The sequence below is a fragment of the Saccopteryx leptura genome, chromosome 1, assembly GCF_036850995.1.
Source record: "Saccopteryx leptura isolate mSacLep1 chromosome 1, mSacLep1_pri_phased_curated, whole genome shotgun sequence".
In the NCBI taxonomy this organism is placed as follows: Eukaryota; Metazoa; Chordata; class Mammalia; order Chiroptera; family Emballonuridae; genus Saccopteryx; species Saccopteryx leptura.
This window is the reverse complement of record NC_089503.1, coordinates 95,186,499-95,196,710: the sequence shown is the minus strand read 5'-3', so window position 1 is coordinate 95,196,710 and position 10,212 is coordinate 95,186,499. Positions and strand designations below refer to the sequence as shown.

At 38.1% G+C, this 10,212-nt stretch overlaps 1 non-coding gene across 1 annotated transcript; it reads right to left on the bottom strand.

Moving 5' to 3' along the window:
* Positions 1 to 6,402: 6,402 nt before the first annotated feature.
* Positions 6,403 to 6,510, bottom strand: LOC136389976 (small nucleolar RNA U13). The gene has a single exon (XR_010748511.1). It is a non-coding gene; the product is annotated as a small nucleolar RNA U13 (small nucleolar RNA).
* Positions 6,511 to 10,212: the final 3,702 nt, after the last annotated feature.

Genomic DNA, 10,212 nt, shown 5'->3' with positions numbered 1-10,212 from the left:
GGGTTTCTAACTGTTACATTATAGATACACACACCCAAAAATACTATGCAATGGCAAAGTCTTTCAACAAAAGATTATTTGTTTTGGGCTCCTCATTTTAATTATTATTTTTATATGCGTTATTTAAGAAAACTCATAGATTTTGAGCAAGATTTTATTTTATTATTTTTTTTGTGACACTTTAGTTGTTCATTGATTGCTTTCTCATATGTGCCTTGACTGTGGGACTACAGCAGACTGAGTAACCCCAGCAAGATTTTATTTTTAAAGTATGCCTTTTAGAGGTATTTTCTTAACTTTGTGCTCTCTCTCTCTCTCCCTCTCTCTCTCTCTCTCTCTCTCTCTCTCACACACACACACACACACACACACACATTTAAGAAATTATTTAGCCCTGGCCGGTTGGCTCAGTGGTAGAGCGTCGGCCTGGCGTGCAGGAGTCCTGGGTTCAATTCCAGGCCAGGGCACACAGGAGAAGTGCCCATCTGCTTCTCCACCCCTCCCCCTCTCCTTCCTCTCTGTCTCTCTCTTCCCCTCCCGCAGCCGTGGCTCCACTGGAGCAAAGATGGCCCGGGGGGCTGAGGATGGCTCTGTGGCCTCTGCCTCGGGCGCTGGAATGGCTCTGGATGCAGCAGAGTGACGCCCCAGAAGGGCAGAGCATTGCCCCCTGGTGGGTACGCCGGGTGGAACCGGGTCGGGTGCATGCGGGAGTCTGTCTGCCTCCCTGTTTCCAGCTTCGGAAAAAAAATAAAAATAACAAAAAAAGAAATTACTTAATTTTATTCCCTTGCTTTTGGGAAAAGTTTGGTAGCAGGCTTGGGGACCATGCTGTAAATGGCCATTTAGCTTAAGAAACTAGATTGCAGCTTTTTGCTTTGAAGGAACAATTGTATATAGATGAGAAAATATTGAACATTTCTGACAATGATTTAATGTTATCCATTTAAAAGTCGTCTGACAGTTTTAAATATTAAAATCCTTGTCTCTTTCACATCAGCAGATATTAAAATTTCTACAATTCCTTATGGCTATGTCAGTCTGGATGTGCATATGCCTTTTACAATAAGACTCAGCAGAAAAATGTGCATAATAATCTGGAGGTTTGGAAGAAATAAAATTACTTTTTTATGACAACAGAATGGCTTCTTAAATTATTAAAGTGTTTCTCCACTTCAGCTATGGGTACCAGCTAAAGCATAATTCTTTTTTTATTTTTGTATTTTTCTAAAGCTGGAAACGGGGAGAGACAGACAGACTCCCGCATGCGCCCGACCGGGATCCCCCCGGCACGCCCACCAGGGGCGATGCTCTGCCCACCAGGGGGCGATGCTCTGCCCATCCGGGGCGTCACTCTGTTGCGACCAGAGCCACTCTAGCGCCTGGGGCAGAGGCCAAGGAGCCATCCCCAGCGCACGGGCCATCTTTGCTCCAGTGGAGCCTTGGCTGCGGGAGGGGAAGAGAGACAGAGAGGAAGGAGGGGGGAGGGTGGAGAAGCAAATGGGCGCTTCTCCTATGTGCCCTGGCCGGGAATCGAACCCGGATCCCCCTCACTCCAGGCCGACGCTCTACCGCTGAGCTAACCGGCCAGGGCCTAAAGCATAATTCTTGAATATAAAGCATAATTGTGTTTTGTAGCCTAAATATTGGAAGTATTGCCTGGTAGTTTGAGGCTGTAAGGAGGCTTGGAATCAACCTCTCCTTCGGGGTCTAGCCTCCATTGCTCCATGGGCTTGTTCGAAGTCCCACAGCCTGTTAGGATAGAGCTGGGGTCAGAACTGCTGACTGTGACACTCAATCCAATATTTGTGCTAAGTTGTTCCGTCAGTGCTGGAGGGCTTCAGCCTTCCCCAACTTTTCTTTGAGATCCTTTCAATGATATAAAAGGACACATTTCTGTTGAAAGGCAGTGTGCTTCAGTATCAGAGCAGGAATGATGACTCCCACCCTGAAGTTCTTAAGCACAGAAAAACAATTCTCAAACACAGAATAAGTAAAATATTAATGTAGTAGTCTAGTTCTCAGTATAGTATATACTATGCCTTCTATAATATATGTAATAATATTAGCAGGAAACTTTGAAGCTTGAACCAAACCATACAAAAGAATGGTGAGTCTCACATGAGAACAGTAGAACCTATTAACCCAAGATATCTATAATTGAGGACTTCAATTACTTTCTGTCTACTGAAAATCATAAGCAAAGCATCAAACTTATATCCGTACCTACTCCTGAAAAGAGAACCTTTGTATAAGCACACTCCCTTTTCCCAATTAAAAAAAGTAAAACAAACAAACAAAAAACCCAGACATGTTCTTGTCTTCAATTTTTTTCACAAGCAGCAATTCAATAATTTTCCTTGTATCTTATTTAGACCACCAAGAATTCACAAGTATTTCTGAAGTATAAATAACTTGACTGCCTCTGTTAACTTTTTCAATTTTCCCCCAAATTGAGGAAACAGTGAGGGATTGGCTTCCTGAAACTTAATGCTCAGCAACAAACAGATTTAAGGTAAAATAAAATTTTCTGAAGTGGTAATTAATTGGTTACACCTCCATTTTATGCTTTGATTCAGGAAATAATAGCAGAGAAATATGATATTTGTTATTCTTGGATAAAAGCATCCCAAGGATCAACGGAAAGTGTTATAAAGACACATGCCTTGATTTTCAAGGGAGAGGGACTGAGGATTTGTTTAGAAGTGTCTACACTCAGTTAAGAGAATACCACCCTGTCAGTCTCGTAGGCCAGGAACACAGGAAATGCTGTAGTCTCAATCTAAAGATATTTCTATAGAACAGTGTTCTTTAAGAACAAATTTAATTTAGTCTTGTGAGCAAACTTGCAGAACCCTCTTTCGGACAGGTTTCAAATGCGAGCTGCTTTGACCAAACCTGTGTGGAGTCCCGGGAATGATGTTCTTATTGGGGGTTCCTTGAAGTAGAATAAAATACAATTGTTCCAACGTCGTTTAATATTAACATGGAAGAAAGCTCATTTATTTAGTGGCATATTCTGAGTTTACCAAGCAAGATACTATACATATTATTATGCCCACATTTCTCACTGTTCTTCAATAGTCAAATAAAAAGTGTTGATGTGATGTTTACTGTATGCATTAAATAACTGTGATGAAGGTTCTGGTGAAGAAATAGATAAGAACCCCCTCCTTTCCTTACATTAAAACCACTGCATTGCCTGACCTGTGGTGGCGCAGTGGATAAACCGTCGACCTGGAAATGCTGAGGTCGCCGGTTCGAAACCCTGGGCTTGCCTGGTCAAGGCACGTAGGGAGTTGATGCTTCCAGCTCCTCTCCCCTTCTCTCTCTCTGTCTCTCCTCTCTAAAATGAATAAATAAAATTAAAAAAAAAAACAAACAAAAAAAAACAAACAAAAAAAAAACAAAAAAACCCTGGGCTTGCCTGGTCAAGGCACATATGGGAGTTGATGCTTCCAGCTACTCCCCACCTTCTCTCTCTGTCTCTCTCTCCTCTCTCTCTCTCTCTGTCTCTCTCTCTTCCTTTCTCTCTCCTCTCTAAAATAAATAAATAAAAAATTAAAAAAAAATAAAAAAGTCTGAATCTTATAAAGAAAAACAAACCACTGCATCTTTCTCGTCTCTCTGGCCTCGCTCCCTTGATCACCCTCTCCCTCTTTGTTACTCATGAACTCTTCCTTGTCCTACAAAACATCAATTTCATCTTTTTTTAACATGTAAACCCAGATTCAACCGAACTGACTTAACCCCTTCCTCCTCTGTGTTTACTAAGAATTGTGCTCATTTTAAACGTTGTATGATACTGGTTTCCATGTTCTGTCTGCACAAGGCTTAAGGTCATGTCTGAATCATCTCTGCAGACACCCCCAACAGAAGGTCTCACTACAAATTTGATGACTGTCTTTGAGGAGCTTACAGTCAAACAGGGAACATATGTAAAACAACCAAAAAAATTATAGGTGGCAAAAGTTAATTCATTAACTCATTCAACAAGTGAATAAGACAGACTTGGTACCTGACTTCATAGAATTTAAAATTTAGACTTAAGGATAGATATTAAATAATGAGTCATACAAACAACTTGTAATATGTGCAGCAACAAAGAAGAGCAAGGTGTTAGGAGAATAAAGTAGAAACACATGCAGCGGCATGTTCAAAGGCTCTGAGGTGACAAGAAGCCTGGTCCTTTGGAGCAAATGAGAGAAGACTGGTGTGACTGATGCAGGAATAAAAGGAAGTACTGGCAAGAGATCAGTTTGGGAAGCTGGTTGTCAGAGGCCAGATCATGCAGGGGCTTTAAGGTCACATTAAAATGTCAGGAATTTGTTTTAAAATCAAAAGAAAGTCATTCAAGAGTATCAGGCAGTACTGTAACATTATTAAATTTATTTATTTTAAAAAAAGATTATTCTAGCTGTCAGATGAATATTGGAAGTGGGTAGATAAGTTAATTGAGTGATGATTGAATCTTCTAATGTGATGTAAGTTGTAATAGAGAAAAGCGGATGGATTTGAGAGACTTTTAGAAGCTAGAATCACAATGTTAAGAGATTGTTTGCATTTGCATATACTTACACGTGTACGCGCACATATGTGGTATATTGTGTGGGATAAATGGGAAGCAGGAGGGAGAAGAAAATATCAAAGATGACTCCCAGGTTTCTTAACTGAGCAACTTAGTGAATGACAGCATGTTTTTAAATGTTTATGTGGACAAATTTAAGAAATGGAATCCAACCCTAATCTCTGTCATCAATCTTCAACTTGAAATCCCATTGGGTCTTTATAGAGTATTCAAGTGTCTTCCATAAAAAGGCATAAGACCCTGATGATAGTGGTGATAGGTAGCCTTTAAAGAAATTTTAAAAAATATTTTTCAATTATAGTTGACAGGCAATATCATATTATTTTCAAGTGTGCAACCCAGTAAAACATTTTTAGTAAATTGTTGAGACACAAACTTTCAGCAAAGAATGGGGTGCAGGAGCCTTGTCTGGGGTGGAACTCTTAGAGTAACTAACTGCAGGACTGGGAGATAAGACAGGCAGGCTCTTCTTGTTGGCAAATGTCATAATTTTGCTGAGTGAGGAGGTCCTAAAAAGGTACAGTATACTGTCTCCAGAGAAATGGGATTGGCAAGTGTGTAATTGCAATTCAAATCTATTTTCTGTGCTTTCAACTGAGCTCTTTACGTGAACATCACGACAATCTTCTTTCTCAACTTTAAATCATCTAGTTGAATTTCAACGTCTCTGATGTCTAATTTTCTACAAATTTCCCCGAAATATCTAGCTTGTAAGCCTATGATACGTCTGTGACTCAGCACCTCTTACTAATTAATGTAATACATTTAAAAACTGTTTCAAAATGTTTGAGCTTTCTGACAGCCCCACCTTCCAATTCCTGCCAGCCCACACTGCACTGAAAATAAACCAGCTCATCTGACTAAACCTACAAATCCCTCTATGAAGGCACTAGATGGCAGCAGAGGACTCCTTCACTGCTGAAAAATGGTCAGGTTCCAGCTTCCCACTGTTACCTGAATTAAGGCAGAGAGAATATAAAAGAGGAGAAGTAGTGCAGCGAGCTGAACACTGCTTCGTCAGTCAGTCTGCTCGGTATTCATTCCACACAGAGGAAAGGTTTTCCAAGTACACGTCTCTTGTTTAGTGAAGTAAAAGTATTTGTTTTCTTTTTAAACCATAGAATTAATTTTCATGAAATAAATCCTAATTTTTCCTCACTGAATTTCATTATTAAATCGAGACTATAGTTTTTTAGAGAAAAGGAGGTTCATGAATATTATTAAATCGTAGGAATGCAGAATGCCTTTTGAAATAGCCCATTTGAAGGAATATAATCACCTGCCCCAAACACTGATGATACTATTAAAATACTTACAAAATATCGTAATACGTTATATTGAAAGTAAGTTATAAAATAGAAACATAAGAAAGAAAATATAATACCAGAATCTTTAGAAGTAAAGGATCAACTTTTCTTGCTGTTCATTCCTTAAATCTTCAGTAGTTTGGTTCAGTTTTCTCATTGCCTTGAACTGCCTTATGCCTTTTAACTGTATATTAAGTGCAATTAAAAAATATTTTTTTCTGTGTTTGAAATTGGACTGTTTCCAGATATTAGCCCATACTGACTTTTTAATGTCCAAAGCAATGTTGTATTTATTTATCTGATGGTACGTGTTTGTTATTAGTTGATGATATTATTACTAACATTCTCATATGTTATAGTTCACAAAATTGTTTTTCACATACATTATCTCACTTAATCTTTACAGCAATGTGTAATGTAGGGATGATTATTCCCTCCATTTTAAGATGAGAAACAGGAGGTCATAAAGGCTAAATAACTTGTCCCAGGTCACACACATTTTTTTTCCCATATCAGTTGGGAAATGCACCAATGCTGTATGTAACAAGGTTGGAGGGAGGCACATCTCACACAAGAGCATGGATATCCAATCATCATGCTTATGAACTAGCAAAGGGTCAGAGCACACATATTTTAAGTGACAAAACTTTGACATAAACTTAGTGATTTTGACTCTAAATCATAGGACCTTTTCACTATTACTCATTGACTCCCATACTGTTAGCATATTTAAATAATTATGTTCACACATTCACTTACACAAAAACCAAAAACAGAACAGAGGCATATATAAAAGAAAAAAAACAATGGCCTGTTGTGGATGGCCCATTAAAGAAAGATAAATGCCAGATTGTGGAGGGCCTTGTAAACCATGGAATAGAGACTTATTTTAAGGGCAACAGGAAGCCACTGAAAGGTTTTAAACCAAGGCAGGCCATGCTTTGCTTTTCATGAAAGACGACTTTGGTTACGTGTGGGAGGTGGTTTGAGGACAGTTGGGGTGGCTGTGGGGAGATTGGTTAAGCATCTGTGTCAGCAGTTCAGGAGAAAGAGGTGGTTTTAGTTGGTGGCAATGGGCATCATGAAAAATGGGCAGATTTGAGAATATTTAGGAGTTAGAATGAACAGGTTTTCCTTATTACTGGAGACTGGAGATAAAAAAAAAAAGGGGAATGTCAAGAATAAATTTTAAAATGGTTAACTGGGTGGTTAGAGGTATTATTTACTGGAACAGACAATATTGGAAGAACTTCTGATTTTTTTCCTGAAATGTCATTTGATTACCATCTAATCAATCAATACAAATCCTCGTTAATAGAATTTGTTTTATAATTAAAACTGCAGTTCAGAAAAGCCACCCCCTTTCTCCGGCAGTGCTCTTCCTCCCGTCTTTCTCTATCCTGCAGACCCAAGCCTAATCTGTCTCCTCCAGGAAATTATTTGGCATTTCCTGCTGGAACCTGTCCCTCTTCTGTTCTCCCACGGCACCACCTCTGCTCCTTTGGTTTAGCTACGATCATACTCTGACTTTTGTGTTTATATCTATTGCCTCGACCAGACTATAGTTCTCCTGAATTACACTTTAATAAATGTAGACTGAATAAATACTTGAATGAATAGATTTGAACTCCCACTTTCCTTTCATTTTACAGCAGTAACATAGTCTTCTTATTTAAAAAGGGAAACTTTGAGAGTATACACAAGAAACTAGACCCAAAGTTGGGGAGAGGTGGGGATGAGTAGCCACTTTGAGCTCTTAACTAAAACAATTTATATTCCTGCTCTAGACACATTACTTTAGAGACCAGTGAAATGACTTAAGATGTAATCTAAAGAACTATAGATAATAATCTTTTGGAAATGATAGAGAAAGTCAATAGCTTCACATGAAGTTAAATAGGAAAGCGTCATAACCCTAATTAGGAAAGACTGTAGGTTCCACAAACAATAAAGCACTATTTTTTTAATAGCAGAAGTAATAAATTGATTTATTATCTCATTTATTCTATAAAAATATATTGATGGCTGAGGTTGCAAAAGTGAGTAAGAAAGATGTCATAGCCTCTTGAGGAAAGACAGAGGCATTAAAAAGTTAAAATAGAGGCCCTGGCCAGCTAGCTCAGTGGTAGAACGTCAGCTCGGCATGTGGTAGTGCCGGATTTGATTCCTGGCCAGGACAGGAGAAGTGCCCATTTGCTTCTCCACCCTTCCCTCCCTACTTTCTCTCTGTCTCTCTCTTCTCCTCCCACAGCCAAGGCTCTATTGGAGCAAAGTTGGCCAGGGCACTGAGGATAGCTCCGTGGCCTCTGCCCCAGGGGCTAGAATGACTCCTGTTGCAAAGGAGCAATGCCATAAATGGGCAGAGTATCACCCCCTGGTGGGCATGCCAGGTGGATCCCAGTTGGGCACATGCGGGAGTCTGTCTGACTGCCTCCCTGCTTCTAACTTCGGAAAAATACAAAGAAAAAAAAATTTTTTTTTAAATGAAAGGCAAGCCACAGATTGTGAGAAGTATTTGCAATATATCTAATATAAGACAAATATAGAATGCATAACGAAGCTTCACATCTTGATAAAAATAAGAAAACATTCAATAAAATAGGACAATGATTTGAAAAAAATACTTCATAAAATGTATACAAATGGTTATTAAGCACATGAAAAGGAATTTAACATTATTAACTATCAGGGAAATGTAAATTAAAACTACAATTTCATGCCACTACATGCTACCATAGCTAAAATTTTAAAAAAACTACCAATAACAAATGTGAGTGAGAATGTAGAATAATTGGAACTTTCATACTTTGCTGGTGGGGATGTAGAATGATACCAGTTAGGAAAAAAGGTTTGGTAGTTACTTATAAAGTTAATTATATGCTTACCATGTGACTCGCCATTTTCATTTCAGGTATCTAAATACCCGATAGAAATAAAAACATATGATAACAGACTTGTACATGAACTTTCATAACAGCTTTATTCATAATAACCCCAAACTAAAACAAACCCAATATCATCAAACAAGTAAATGGTTACATTTTGGTATATTTGCACATTGTGATACTACTCAGCAATAAAAAACATGAGCCATGGACCCATGTAATAACATGGATGAATCTCAAAAACATGCTGAGTACCAGAAGCCTGACACAAAATAGTACATATTGTATACTTACAATCAGCCTCAATTTCAAATAATAAAGGAATGTTAAATTAGTGATTTATTCAAAATTTTGAGAAAACCAAATGGAAGTCTTTAATGAAATGAAATTTTACCTAGAACCTCAATAATTAAGACACATAATAGTAGGTCTGTTCTGGGAATGGCAAAATTTGGACTGTGTCCATCTACTTCAACTGTTTTGGGCTCTTTGCAGTGGGTTTTACAGAGGCAACTTGGAGCCCTCTGACTCTGAGAGCACAGTTTGAATAATCACTTCATCAACAAGTTACTGCAATCTATACAACAGCATATGATGATATTTGCAAAGGAAGTATGAGAAAATCTTTATGACAAACTTTAAATAAAATATAGAACACAAACTGGTAAATGTAATTTTATGATCTCAGTTATGTGAACTATATCTGGAAAAAAAAGAATGGAAAAGTAATAATGAATGAATATAAATGTTATCATAAAAAATAAAAACAACTATGCTACCTGGGAAGCAAGAGAATGACTGATGTTAGAGTTACTTTTATACTTTTTTGAGTGTCTCAAGTGTTCAATGAGAAAGGTGTATTGTTTTTATGTAGAGAAAATGTGTGTGTGTGTGTGTGTGTGTTTAAAATTTGTCTTGCTAAATAGAACTCATTTTACTTTTAGTATGTTGGTGGGTTAGTGAAAATACTGTGGTTCTCCCAACAATTTTAATTCAGCTCAGTGACTATATTTTTTTTCATATTTTATTACAAAAAGTAATAGACTGTAGGTTCAGTGAAATATAGTTAAGTAGAGCCACAGTTGGTTGAATAGTTCACTCAGTTACAGAATTTATTGAGCACTCATGACTCTGGGCCCTAAAAATGTACAATGAATAAGACAGGGTTCTGCCTTTAAAGATGTTCAATTCAGGGAAGAACAGGCCTGAGTACAAATAATCATAGTTCCATAGTGATCATCATCCACTGCAGGTATGCCAGGAACATTGAGGAATAACCGTCCTTGGGGCAACATCACAAAGAAGGGAACTTACAGGACCACCTACTTTATGGTAAGCACCATTCCAATGATATTTGCTTTACCTTGTTTTATCAGTCAGGGGTCATGGCTGCAAACAACAGAGGCCAACTATGGCTGATTATGCAGAATAGGAG